Source organism: Vanessa atalanta, chromosome 1 (genome assembly GCF_905147765.1).
Source record: "Vanessa atalanta chromosome 1, ilVanAtal1.2, whole genome shotgun sequence".
NCBI classification, from domain to species: domain Eukaryota; kingdom Metazoa; phylum Arthropoda; class Insecta; order Lepidoptera; family Nymphalidae; genus Vanessa; species Vanessa atalanta.
Genome location: NC_061871.1, coordinates 93,772 through 109,037, shown reverse-complemented (window position 1 = coordinate 109,037; position 15,266 = coordinate 93,772).

The following is a 15,266-nucleotide window of genomic DNA, read 5'->3' as shown; positions in this document are numbered from 1 at the left end:
ATTCTACCGCCAAACAGCAGTACTCAGTATCGTTGTGTTCCAGCTTGAAAGGTGAGCCAGTGTAACAACAGGCACAAGGGAGATAACCTCTTAGTTCCCAAGGTTGGTGGCGCATTGGCGATGTAAGGAATGGTTCATATTTCTTACAACGCCATTGTCTATGGGCGGTGGTGACCACTTACCATCAGTTGGCCCATTTGCTCGTCCACCTACCGATATCATAAAAAAAAACAACACACTCATTAATTATCTTAGTATATTATTTCATGATGTCCGGATTAATCGGTGATTTAACGTGTTAGATGCTATTATTATTAAAGTTGCACTGGAGTCAATGAGCAAAGTCAGGTGCCCCATAGGATGAGTCTTCCAAAAATAATAGTTGACTTATAATTTGATTCGACTGTAACCACATATATCTTTCGCTTAAAATGATCATGTGATCATTCTAAGTCATCACACCTGTTTCCGTTACATTTCTTAAACGACAATGATATTTTTTTAACAATTACGTTTGGTGTGTATCTTGTATATTAAAGTAATGTATGTACCTACTTCTAATTTTATAATTTTCTCATTGAATTATTATTTCGATTAATTTATTACAATTATATGAAGTTCGTGCTTCGTGGTAACAACATTCGCCGATGGATTTTATATTGACTAGTTAGTAGCCAAAGCGTTGTTAGCAGAAGTTAAGTCAGCTTATTCGTACGGTTATGTTATTACAACAAATAACTTTGTTACAAAGTGTGTATACAATAATAATTCTATGAGAAAATTATGAAATAAGAAAAACATACATTGCTTTAAATATTATAATATTATTTATTAAATTTAATACGTGAAGCAATAACTTTGTATCCGTTTTTTCGGAGGAATATGAAATTATTAGTTTTTGTGGAGGAGTACAGAAATATTTTTATAAAATATGCATTAGAAATACATTTAAATAATAAAAATAAAAACATTACACACACTACGATAAGTTTAACAAATACACATTTATCTACATCATATTTAATATGAAACATTCATAGTTTACGTACATATACATATACTGCCAATGAGAGCATATAATATGTATATACGGCCGTGTCAAAGATGAAAATCAATAACATATTTTTTTTTCATTTTTTTTTATTGTGTACCATCCAGTTGAGGCTTATTTTTCCCACGTATCTTCCGAATCAACGCATCGAACATTTTATTAGTAATAAATTACAACCGAAGTTCGACCAATGACTAATACTACTACAATGAGTTACAACTAGGTGGTTACTACAAGGTGTTCGTATTTAAATAGAGTTGCCTGCATAGCTTTTGCTGAGGTCTGTTTTAGTGCTCTATTTTTCATGAAAGCAATTTCCCGGATCAGTTGATAAAAACAAGACTAACCTTTTTGTATAAAGAAATGATGTAAAATACTGTACTAGTATTATATACTGTAGCCTTACATTCCAACTACCTACTATTCAGTTCAATTATATGGATCATATCAACGAGTTTCGACAGGCAGTCAATCGACGTAATTGGCAAAGCACTCTGGGTTCGATACCCAAGTGGGCGCATTGAATCTTGATACGTCTCAATGTTTGACATTTCAACGATTCAAATCCAAAATGCGATCTACAATTACGCAAACAACAGACATTAAAGTCTATTTTGATTTCCTCTAAGTAGCGCACTTGATACTTCTTTACTTATCAAAAGTAATCATTTGAGTTACACCAACTGCTAGTGTCTGTGTGTGTGTGTGTGTGTGTTTGTATCTAAATTGCTACGGAGCAGAGTCGCGCGCGTAATTTGAATTAAGCTTGCCCGCCGTCTGTGTGCCACTTAATTAAGATTAGTAATTCACTCGTACGCTCTGTACCGTTTAGAGGATTAAGCTTTCGGATTATATGCAATGCATAATTTATTTGTGTTTATATACATCTAAGTGTCTATTTATAAGCTGGTAAACAATTTGATAATAATTGATGAAACATAAATACGCGTCGCCAGATTTACGCTCCGCACGAGTCCAGTGGTTAAAACCAGTGGATAAAAATGCAGAAAATAATGCTCGGAGTAGAGGAAAATATCAGATGTAAACCTGTGACTGCGCAGTTCTCTATCCACCAAGCAAATATTATAAATTTTTAGAAGTTGTTTCAGAAAAACTATAATTGACTGCCTCGTTGGTATAGTGGCTAGATTGAAGTCCTGGGTTCAAAGCCCAGGACGAACTTAGTAGGTTTTTTTTATCGAAAAATTCTCATTAGCAGAAAGTGAGAGTCTGGAAGCAGAAAGTGTGTACAATCCTGTTACTCCTGGTACTCGACGGCATAGAGTCAGTAACTCTTTTGTGGGGTAAGGTCAATGTACGTATTTACAACAAGATCCCAGAAAGTTCAATATGCCTCTGTTGCCAAATTAAAAAAAAAATGTTAAAGAACTCTTGTGTGCGAAAAGTTATTATACAATTAGTAAGTTTATGATTGTAAGCACACCTTGGGAATGAAACGATTGACTCCTGGCTATTATGTTTTAATATTGAATATATTTAAATAATAAAATTAAAAAAAAAGCAAGCTAAAAGGTAATTCAAGATGTTTTTAGTTTCAAAATTAATTTTAACAAAGTAGCCAATACGAAGTCTTCCCGCTTATTTTCTTCATAATATTAACTTTCCCTAAATCACTCGATGACTATATTGTAGCGCGAACTGACAGCGGAGACTAATTACGCGTCACATAGACTTACAGTCATAAGCCATTCTATCACGAATGCTACACGTTTAATGTATGATGCATAAACGATTCGACTAATCCTTATCATATTATTATTGTTACACTTACAATATTTTCTGGATATCTATAATTACCAACTAGACCGAATCCGTCTTTAGAAAAATGGCTAAAGATACAGGTCCCAAAGACCTGGGTTTAATTCCAAGGTATGTACCTAAAGTGGAAATCAATCAGCGATTTGTACTCGTACCTGCGAAAGCACGAACATTCATTTTTCCAAAGCCGGTCGTTTCAAATTCCCTTGCCATTGAAGAATGTGAATAAAAAAATAGTTCTTCTGAGTGTACACTGTCACTTGTGGACTATTCTATAACAAGCAATTTTAACAAGCTTTATAAATTTGACTCGTAATTGATCAAAAGGATATCAAGAATATTAGAATGAGTCAATATGTAAAATTAATTATTTCATTCTATTATGTGTGTAATGTATTTATTTTAAGTAGTTTGATCAGCACCGGGCGCACTAGAGACTGACTCCTGACTCAGTAATAGTTGCAATTAAACGCTGATCACGTTTCGACTCCTATTCGCTTGCTACGTGGGTACAGATATTTGCAATTGCAAGATTTAAAAAAATATAACGAAATATTAAACTACCACAGAGTTGAGATTTATTTAAAGCTGTTTACGGATTAGTATTATTGGAGATCAATAGTTATGTACTATAAGCGATCAGATGTCTTATTACAGCATGATGAAACAAAAAAAATAATACGTTTCTTATGTGTGCGTCTCGGGACGCCCGATAGAAGTGAGAAATGAATATAATTATACGAATATACAATAAAAAAATTCTTAGGACAACAATAACGATGAGTTTTTTGATGAGGTTCTAGACTCTTCGATCTAAAACAAGTATAATGTTTCTATAGTGACTTGACTTCTTCTCGTACATAATAATAAATAAACGTATCGAAACGTGAATAGCCACATAGCTGCAGTATAAAGTTTTCCAATATTGTAGAAGGTAAAGTCCACGTGAGGCTCGCATCCCTATCTCGCAGTTCATCTGCCCCAGTGGCGGCGCCGACCGCAAGCCGATATATTGTGGACTACTGCATGTATTTGTTTAAGCTTATTCGTAATTTATTCGATACATATAAAGTATTTTAATTAAGTTTTAGATGTAAACTAAATGATTAGTAGAAATATACACGATTTAACCGAATTAAATGCATTGACGAGTTGTTAATATTATTTCTTACAATATTGTCTTTGGGTGAATCTGAAGTCCTTCCCACCAGAAGGTCCTAATTTTTTACTGCATCCTTCCTAAATAAATAATAAAAGGAGCGCGATTGTTTTAGATTTATTTAGATGTTTAATTAATTTATGGGTAATTAATTTATCACGGAGTAATATAAACCGATGTTCCAATTTACAAAAACGCCTTAAATTCTTAAAACAAATTTGAAACGTAAATCCTCTCAAAGAATACCTTAGAATGAAATTGTAAGAGACCTCTAAACAGTGAGGAGCTACTCCAGTGAGGAGCGTCGGCGAAATAATATCGAATGACGGAATGTTTTATAAACTTCAAAGTGTTACAGTATCAGCTTATTTATGTTTCATTATAACGAGATAAGCTTAACAAAATAGAGGAATCTACATATAATTTATTAAGTAAATACAATACGCTGTCGCTGACGACCCGAGATTGCGAAATGGTTAAAACAAATGAATCTAATACGAAGTTGTCCGCGTCGAATCCGGACAAGTATTACTGAATTTCCTTGTGCTTTATTTGTGTTTACAACTCATCTCATGCTTGGCGGTGAAGGAAAAACTCTGCCATATTTGTATCCACTAGCAGCAATAAAAGCACGGCGGAATTTTAAGTCTCTAAAGGGATAAGCCTTAGCCCACCATTGATCGTCAAAAATCTTTATTCAATATACCACCGATATTAGAGGCGGTTACACTCCATACAATCAGGAATACAGCAATACAAATTATCGCTTGTCACAGGCTTGCAAAAAAGCTATAACACATTTATAAATCTAAGAATTTAGCGAATTATGTAACTTGTTTACTATCACCAGTAACGGCCAATTGACGTGTGTGTTTATTCCATTACCACTCTAAAGTGTAAGTGTTTTCGTTACATTTATTCCGACGTGAAAATATTTCTATCGAGATTGTCGGACGTTCGGTTTCTATTTATTGATATTCAAGCCAACTCAGTAACGTGTTGCCGGTTCTGTACACATTGAATGCGAAGCGAAGCTGTATTGAATATCGCGATTCAATCAGCTTTAACTATTTTCACAAACGAAATGGTTCATTTATACAATAAACAAGAACCTTTATTTCAATAGAACATTCCAATTAACACAGTACACTGATACACTTGTTATAATTATTATATTATTATTATTATTACCTAGCAGTAGCAGTTGACTCCAACAAGCCAGCGTCTCTTCAAATGTTTGTAAACAACTATCACAAAGAAAGTAATTCTTGGCCCACCACGCCGAACGACTTGGATCACGCACTACCGGTCACGTGTGTAAATCTGTTCTTGACTTTGCTGTGTGTGAATACAGGATGTGGAGCTTCCCTGTTGGATACCTTGTCATACCTTCCCTGGTCCAACAGGGAAGGTATGAGCTCTGTTCACTTCTCATCCCATGAGCTACCACGTTACCGTCGATCTTCTTTAGGGATCATCGGACCACTGTCTCGTCCGGAGCACAGTGCCGGTTGCGTGCTCCTGAAGGCCCAGCTTCGTGGCCTGGATGGGATGCGGTCCTTCTTTGCATCTTACACATTTATTTCTCACCGGATGATCCAAACAAGACTTTGAGATCTCCCAGGGCTCCAGTAACTGTGAGAGTCCCTCAAGGATTGGTCCATTTCTTATTCTCGTTTATATAAATGATTCCACATCTTTAAGCTATAAACACGAGATGGTATTGGTAGCTGATAATGCTTATTTAATTTGTAAAGTAAAAAGATAACAATTTCAATATATAACGATGAGAACAATGCTCTCTCTGAAATAGTGCATTGGTTTAGTGTTAATAATTTACTGATATTTAAACAAGAACAGGCATAAACTTGTTAGTTCAAGTACTCGATTACATAGGGTAAGTATAAGTTGTGGGGCAACGTATACGTTTTACAACAGCATCCCAGAAAATTTTCAAAAATATTCAACTTTAAAATTTAAAATAATCTACTACTAAGGGATATTACAATACTTAGTCTTCTTAGTTGATTTCATACCTTGGGAATGAGATGATCGCCTCCAGACTGATTCAAATATATGAAATATATTTATTGTTATGGCATAAAAATAATCATTTTAGAAAATGACATATAAAAAAACTCGCTGAGTTTCTTTCGCGGGTTTTTCTCAGGTCCAACGTGTTGATTTCTAGCCGGTTGCAGATTTTTGACTATCAATGAGCAAGTGTAAGATTATTGAATAAAGATTTTTTACTTCGTAACTACAGGTATTAAGATCATAATATCTTAACTTCCAAGGTTAATGGCGCATTGATATGTGGAATGATTATTATTTCTTAAAATACCAATGAGTAACGACTTACCACTAGGTGGCCCATTTTACGGTTAACATACCTATGTGAAAAAAGTATATTTTAATAATTTGGTAAAAGCTGCCAAATTATCTAAGACAAAGTTTACTTCCATTTTGTAATGGCCTGAAAACATTTATTGATATTTATAAAATAGTGTCCGTATCAAGCGTCCACTTCTAGATGTAATTTCACCATAAAACAAATCTATATATTTTTCTTTATATTTTAAGACGCTACGCTCTCGTTATCCGTGTCGGGAGTTCTAAGCTTGAATGCTATTTATAACAAACTTTTTTAAAGTCGATTATAGGTAGTAATATGAATAAATTGACAGACGATAAAATAGAAACGTAATCTGATAATACTGATGTAAAGAAAATTCAATTTTCCAATTTATATGAATACAATATTTCTCGCAATGAATTTCAATTATCGGATTTTTGTGCGAGCCTTGTCGCATCAAAACACATTTCCTTTTTTCATCCACTGGACAGTGGATGAAAAGCCAAACTATACTTATTTGACAAGGATGGCCAGCAGTAAAATATAAATGAGCAATTACTTTTTTGAAACTACTGAACCGTCACATTGTTACCATCAAACATACCATTTTACAACAAACTATCTCACGCCATGCTTTATTCAAATTATATCATAATATACAAAGCAAATTATATAATGGTGCAATATATTCGTTAAAAGTGTTCATACTATTTCCGAGCGCAACTAAAACAATTACATACTGAACGGTTTACAGTAAAATATTTCAAATTCCATAATTTACTATTTCAAATGAAAATTATTATTTGAAATTCGAAAGTGGAGATTAAAGGTTATTTACAGGAAAAGTTTAACGTGTCGGAGTTGAGCTGACTTCGCATGAATCACGTGCCACCTCTGCGGTGCGGCTGCTGCCCTGGTAATTTCTAGTTTCATTTTCGATTACATAGAGGTTATTTCAAAAGGTTTATTTGAAAATATTTGTAGTGTTCCTTGTTTCCGCTATATAACCGAAGCGCTTTAGTTTTTCTTACATACATATGACAAATATATTCAGTAGTCAGATGTGCCATCTAATAGTAAACAGTCACCAGCGCCATTGATGATTTATCAAATATTTATCATTTCTTGCATCACTAATGTAACACCAACCTTGGCAACTTAAGGAACTTGCGCGATCACCCTTCATCCGGAACACAATACTAATAGAAAGTGAACATTTATATATACATTTATAAATATATATTATATACATATATATTATAAAATTACCGTTTGTACTAATCATGTCCGATGATTCAGTTCTATTTCATTAGTAAGTCGTATAAACAGACGAGCGGCTCAGTGATTAGAATCAACTACGTGAATCTTAACAAAAGATCACGGGTTCAAACCCAGGCAAGCCGGATATGATGGTGCACAAGTGCTATTATTCTAACAACTTTATACTTAAATCGGGATTTAAGCCCACGACATGCAGCTTTATATGGTCACCACTGGTTGCAAGTGGGGGCAAGTTGGTAACCTTTAAGAACAGGGCAGACGACGCCAATTCTGTCTCGTCTAAAAAAAAGTTCCACATTCGTAACAAACAAAAAAATATTAAAATTCAAAGGAAGAATAATAACTAAAACATTTGAACAAAGATAACACACAACGCAGTAATTGTAACACAATAATAAAATTAAATATAATTCGTACACTAAATAGTGTAGTAATTTACACGTGAATGTGTCTCTTGATGTTCATAAAGTTGTAAGCGTTTCGCTTTTGAGCGAGCTCGTGAAAACAGTTGAAAATGTTCGCAGTTACAAACAAGTTAAAATTAATACTATTAACTCTCTGATGTTCACTAAAAAAGTGGAGGCGCCTCCAGCGAGCCGGCGGAAATTACGTGCTTCGTAACTCAATATAGTGCACCTGACGTGTCTCGCGTGCACATCGTTCAGCCATAATTAGCGATGTCATTATGTTTATTATCTAACATGTATAAAATTGATAACATTACTGTTTTACGTATTTTTATCTATTCTGTAGAGGCTTTATTTAGCATAACAAATGGATTATTTTATGCCGCTTATTGAGTCAATCAAGTGTTTGATATCGAAGTGTCTATTTGTAATAATTTAATTAGATTTTCATCATCGTTTCATTCCCTTATCCCACTCGTTTGCGGTGGATGCAGTGAACAGAAAACTGCTTAAAAAAATATTCAGCATGTTTTTTACATAAGGGCGTTTGCCTGACGTTATTTCTTGGAAATTATTTTATTCATTTTAAATCTGCTGCAACCGTACTTTTGCTATGTAAAATAATAAATGGAGTATAAATACAGTCACGGTAATAAATTATAACAAAGTTTTTAATAATTAAAAGTATAAAAGATGACTGAATAATACTACATCAAATTTTAAAATATAAGTCGTTTCACCGAAGTCCGGTAGTGTACAAGCCAGCTCAGCGGAGGCGCCGCCGGCAAAGGATTATCCGGCCACTAATAATCTGCTCGCTCACGATGCGCTGCGTACACGAAGGAAACGTGCCAGATCACACAGACGAACCGACGGCTCACATGACGTAGATTGCTTCTTGTATACGATTAACTTAAAATACCTTCTAACTTTTTCGAACCCTTAGCTTAGCTTTTTGTCGTCCTCGCTGCTCACATACTTATAAAGAATATATCATAACAATATAATACCGAATACACTCACCAACAACAATACAACGACACTTACTTATCACGGTTCGCGGTACTTATCCGTTTGCAGCTGCACGTTGACAAGACGTAGTAACTTCTTCATTATTTCAAAATTTATTTTATAAAAATTCACAGACTGTTTGCAGATATTTTCTGCTTTTACGCTTCAAATAGAAATAATATGTTTTATTACGTTTGTCAGCATAATTGTATAAATTTTATTAATTTATTAAGCATAAAATAATATCAAATGAGCTACTTTTGGATTTATCATATATCTTTATTCAACATAACATTTCACATAATACTTCTAATGTTATTGCATATCATTACATAGTATAAAACAAAGTCGCTTACCGCTTTCTGTCTGTCCCATTGTATGCTTGGATCTTTAAAATTACACAACAGATTTTGATGCGATTTTTTTTAATAGATAGATTGATGCTGAGTATAGTAGAGAAACACTGATCTTTTAAGTGGTTTCTAATGTGATGTCGTAAATTAACACATTTTTTTGCGCTTACATTAGATCAAAATAATGTACTACAGTATGTATTGGTATATGTCTATCTCTTGGGGATAACCCACAATAACTATTTTTTATCCTTTACTTTTTACGAGAAATAATGGATTTATCCTTATCCAATCGAGTACCATGTGTAAATATATTGTGCATTTTATATGGATCAATATGACCCTTTACAGCGTGTAATTTAAATTAATATTTTCGAAAATATTACAGATTTAAAATGCAGGGATACAGCGGTTTGTATTGTCTTATGACTGAAAAACTGTGATCGTTGAAAGACATTCTGTAGTATATTTAGTATCAGCTTGGCATCCGTGCGAAGCCGGGGCGGTGGCTTGTATTAAATATTGGTAAGTCACCTAAAAACATCGTTCGAATGAGGTAGCTCTATAGAAAACATGTAACATCTTGTCTAGTTTCATAGTTAAATTAAAAATATATATAATAAAGAATTTATTATTGGTTGTTAAAAGTAGTGCTGAGATTTATCGAAAGAAACTCATAGGTTTTTCTGTGTTTTTTTAAGCCTAGAGAACTTTGAGATGAAATGTTCGCCATGTTTCATTCTAAAAAGTCTGCACATTTTTAATTCTAAAATCAAAGGTAATTTGACAAATTAAATTATTTTTTTATTTTCCCATTGAAAGTTTTTCAACGTTTTCTGGAATCACGCTTTATAAGCGCATGCATTATATATATACATATAGGCTTTTACATATCCTATATTTTCTAGAAAAATCTTTTGATTTTATAAATAAACGAGCTGAACTAAAGTCGTGTGTGTTACAACTACGTCACACATGAGACTATGCCGTAGCGTGTCAGCTACCACTTTATCAAGTCTAGGCAAAGCTTTAAAAATATTTGTCGTCATTATGTCTAGTGAACTGTTTGCGTATAAAAAGATAACAATCATGCTAAGTGCTCTTTACAATCTGCTTACGGAACTCGCGATTATATTTCACGAGCTCGTCTGCTGGTAATCTGCAGACTCTGTTTATAAAAACATCCCACAATTTAAAATAATTACACTTCTAAAAGTGTACATACATTTAAAAGCATTTAAAAGTTATGAGTCTCGACTACACTTCAGCTTGGTTTTAGAAACTGGGAGTATGTTTTAACAGGTTTTTTTTTCTTAAAAACGTTCAAAGTATAAGGTATTATGTACTTACTTATAAAAATATCATTAATACAACAAACACAACAGACAATTATTAAAAACAAAAGTACTCTTAAAAAAGACCGGTTTTTGTTCCCTCTTACAATTGCAATGGTTCGAGTAAACGTTTGTTATTACTACCAAAAAAAAATGTTGTTGCTGTCTGTACAGAGATGCAACACGGAGCGCGTCAAGTGTGCGTGTAAGTAAGCGCGGTGAACGCGTCGTCCTGTCGCTGCAGAGGACGTCACTCGGTGTCATTTTTCCAAGCAATTAGCTAATGGTTGTCGGTCGGTGCGAGTGTGAGCGGAGTGTGAGCGTGTGACCCGCTCGTTATATCAATATTGATTAATGTGTTCTCGTGAAACTTACAGCGGATGTATTTTTATTTAGGTGTCGGTTTTATGTAACTAATTTGTGTTTATAATTTATGTCGATATCTTCACATGATCATTGGAAATCCAAATCTGTATCCACCAACTAACATTCAATGCATAACATAACATTAGTGCAACGTCATGATGTTATATTATGTTTCTCATTCAGGGTTTCTTATATTCAAGAGATCTCTGTCCAAGATTAGGTCTTTTACTTTTTGCTTATTTGAGTTTAATTAATTTTAAACTTCATAATATGAAGTAACAAGTATCAAAGTATCTGTCGCGTGGAAGGCTCCACTACGCTGACACGCGCGCTGAACTAGATCTCCGCCGTGGCAGGAGGCACGGGCGCTTTTCTGCATAATTGAGAGTACACGGCTGCAGCCCGCCGCGCCGGCCCGCGCCCGCGCCCGCGCCCGCGCCCGCCCTCGCGCCCGCACCGATTCTTTAATCCTTGTAATGTACCACGATATCACGCCATTCTAGGGTCGTCACGACTGTTCTCGTTTTTACCGTGTCATATAACATAAAATAATATATCCGCTAACAATAATCATTGAATTTAGCGATAGCAACTTAAGTTATTTGTTTGTAGATATTGTATTTGGTAAGCTGAAGTCTAAATAACCCTTTATTTCTATCACTGTGATTGTATGCTCTTGAACCAACGTGACCTTAGAGAACGGAGACGGCGTTGAGAGATTAATGTTACGTTTAACTAATAATTAATTTAAGAGTTGTCAGAAAACGGCATAAATAATACATCGTATACATTTCCGTGAACATGAGTTGTGACAGCCCTGCTGCGTTCCATCTCCCTACATTTATGAGTCCCGCCCGGTTTTGATGCTGATAAAAGTTATGTTTATTTCATTTCATACACGAATAACATTGCATTTAAACAGATTGACGGCTTCGCGTTGAATGTAATATTACAAATGCAGTTGAAAGGTTTTAATAGATACGTCGACGCGGGTGTAGAGAGGGGGGGGGGGTCGTCTCTGTGCTTACACGTGGACTGAGTGAGACGTTACACAAATAGGGATAAAGTCTACTAAGTTATTTCACGCTAAGTGGATTTTTTTGTTGCTTTTTGTCTCAATAAAATATCAACGGCTCTAACGAAAATTATTTTTACTTTAATATAATATAATTATATCACATATAATTAATCGTTTCGTTCATGTTAGATGTTAATATTTATGAGAACATAGTTATATAATAATGGTCCCTGTGTAAGTGATATACTTTATTTTATTCTAAATTCCTGCTGGTCTGCTACTCTACCTTGAAGTCTGCTATACTTCAAGGGGTGCATGATGAAGTCTGTAATACTGAGAATATACAAATAAGTTAGACCTTATCATCATTTCTGCTTAATCACCATTCAAAGCTTATTACATTGTAACTCTCGTTACATTTATATACAGGATTGTTTGAACTGGCAGGCCACTGGCACCACGCCAGGGACCGGACCGTCCCGGGGCGATTCGACCAAAGTAATGCGCCGCTTGTCCTATCTTGGGACATTCGCGTTGCTCTGGGCAGGCTGGGCTGTTAAGTTAAATCAAATCAAATAAAAAAAAAGTAAAAATGCGAAATGTTACATACATTTTTTTACAGTCACTTTTATTAAAGGTAGCCGTATCAGAAGCATGCGCTTGCCGAATAATACCTAAATTAAAATAATATTAAATCGAAATCGTCTTAAATAAGTATTTATACATTACATGCGGCTGCCGTACAATGTTTTGCACGACGCGAGCGTATAAACACGTTGGCTTGATACCAATAGTATTGTAGTATTTGTTTATATCTCATTACTTTAAAACATATCACGGAGTTAAGCCCCTATTACACTGTCAAGTTGTGAATGGATTAAATAATTCCGTAAAATCTGTATTTATTTATAATGCAACTCACAATCCGATTATATTGTACTAATATTGCACTGTATAATATTTATTAACTTTAGAATTGTTGACATAAGGCCTTAATTTCACACAAAGAAAAATTAAAAATAGTTGCTGTATAAATAAGACGGCGTGGAGTCGTGTCAAGAATGCTAGTGGTTACTCGTTAATGAATATTTTATTATACTTACATATAAATATATGTTATATATTCCCCCAGCTCACGAGACCGTTTTCCTAATGTGGGATCCAAGGGTATAAAAAAACTTATGAGTAGATTCACATTCATTGCCGTGGATTCAGTTTTAATTGTATTTTAAATGAATAAATGTATAATATATGTCCGCCTTAAATGGGTGAGAGTCACTAACAATCTTCATATTCAACGCGTACATTTTCATTAAGTATCCAGCATCAAACACTTATTGAAACTGCTAAAACTAAAGATCCGAAATTAATCTAATAATTATAGTTCAGGTCAGACATGACCCTTTGCCAGCTACGTGCGGGCGTGACGTAAAGTAATGGTCTAGAGATATTCCACTGACAGAGCCGTCTCTGCTCTTGTGGAAAGTTTGGGTTAGTTCTACCACGTTTCTTAAATGGGGGCTATTCGAGTAACATGAGGTATAATTACATCCAACACCTGCAGATTTTCGGGTGAATTAGAAATACAAATAAGCAGATTTGCCATGGATCTGATTTGAACCCGCTACATTAAGAAAGAAAGAAAAGTTTATTTAGGACACGGCACAATATTACTGTTAGCATTGGGTTAATATTCACGTTTTTTAACCGCTGGACGATCTCGGCTTTACATCCAATTATTCTGGATTTTCGAGGCAATCAATTTGAACAAAATTTTGAACAATTCGTCGATTAATTTAACGTTAGTATTATTAAGCTACCTCAGATCAGTAAGACTTAGTTTCATTGTATCCGCATCAGCTCCAAGTCGGTGCACCGCAAGCTGGCACGCTGCCCGCTCCGGCCATTCACTAGGTGTCTCCGAGCTACCAATCAACTACGCTGGAGTATTTATTTGCATTGTGGTCTGACGTTAAACAAAGGAATGGACACTGTTACTATTTAGGTACAATAAATTGAGCAGCTTTCTACAGGCCAGCCATATTTTATATCGTTAGACAATAACTTTACTGCCATTGTGTTCTAAATCGAATTTATTATAATGAATGGAAATATATCGCATTGTATTCAATCTAAAAATATTCTCAGACTAAATACAGAGTATTGTAATTTTATTAATTGAATATAAAATCTTAAGTGTTTACCTTAAAATTACTGTCAATTATCAAATTCAAAGCGAAGTTTTAACAAAACTTCAAAAGTCTTCAGTGAAGAGGAAACAGGCGGCCGCGCAGCATGTAAAATGAACTAGCAGCAACCTACAGCGAGCAATATATTCGTATCTATAACGATAAATAAATTTGTTAACGATAAGATCAGCCTAATGAAAGCCATTATGCGCTATAAACGATTTTATTGTGTTGTCAGCTTCACATCCACGTCCGCGTCCTGGCGCTCCGCCAGCTCCGGGCAGTTGAGCGTTTCATTTTCGGAACAAACAACTTCGGACTTGTAACGCTCTGTGTAAGATACTTTTGGTTAACAAACAACTTCACTAAACATTACGAGTAAAAAATTTATTTTATAACATTTTTAGATATTATTAATTCAAGGCATACGCGTCATAACAAAGATCCGACTTCCGCTCCTGTCTGTGGAGCCCTTTGTAAGTAGTATAATTAAATGAAAGAGAAACAAATACCATACTTACTTCCTTGCCAAATATGTCATAGGCGTCTGAAGTAATATCCCACTACGAAGAGGATTTCATTCAATTATATTTTTTTATGGTATAGGTAGCAAACGAGCTGGAGGCTCATATAATGGAAAGTTTCTACTACCGGCCCTGGACATCAGTAACACCGGTGGGCTTGCAAGCGTGTTACCGGCCTTTAAGAAATATGCAGATTCTTTTCTCGAAAGTTCCCAACTTGTATCGGTTCGGAAAAACCGCTGACGAAAGCTGGTTCCAAAGAGTGGTTGTGCGGGGCAGAAAATGCCTTAAAAATCAGGCTGTAGTGGATTTTCGGACATTGTCAAGGTGGTGCGAATGAAACTTGGAATTCCGACGTCCGAAGGTGAAATTAAAACAATAACAAAAATATAACAAACAAAAAACTGTTTTTCAAAATAAGAAAAAAGTGTTCCTTAA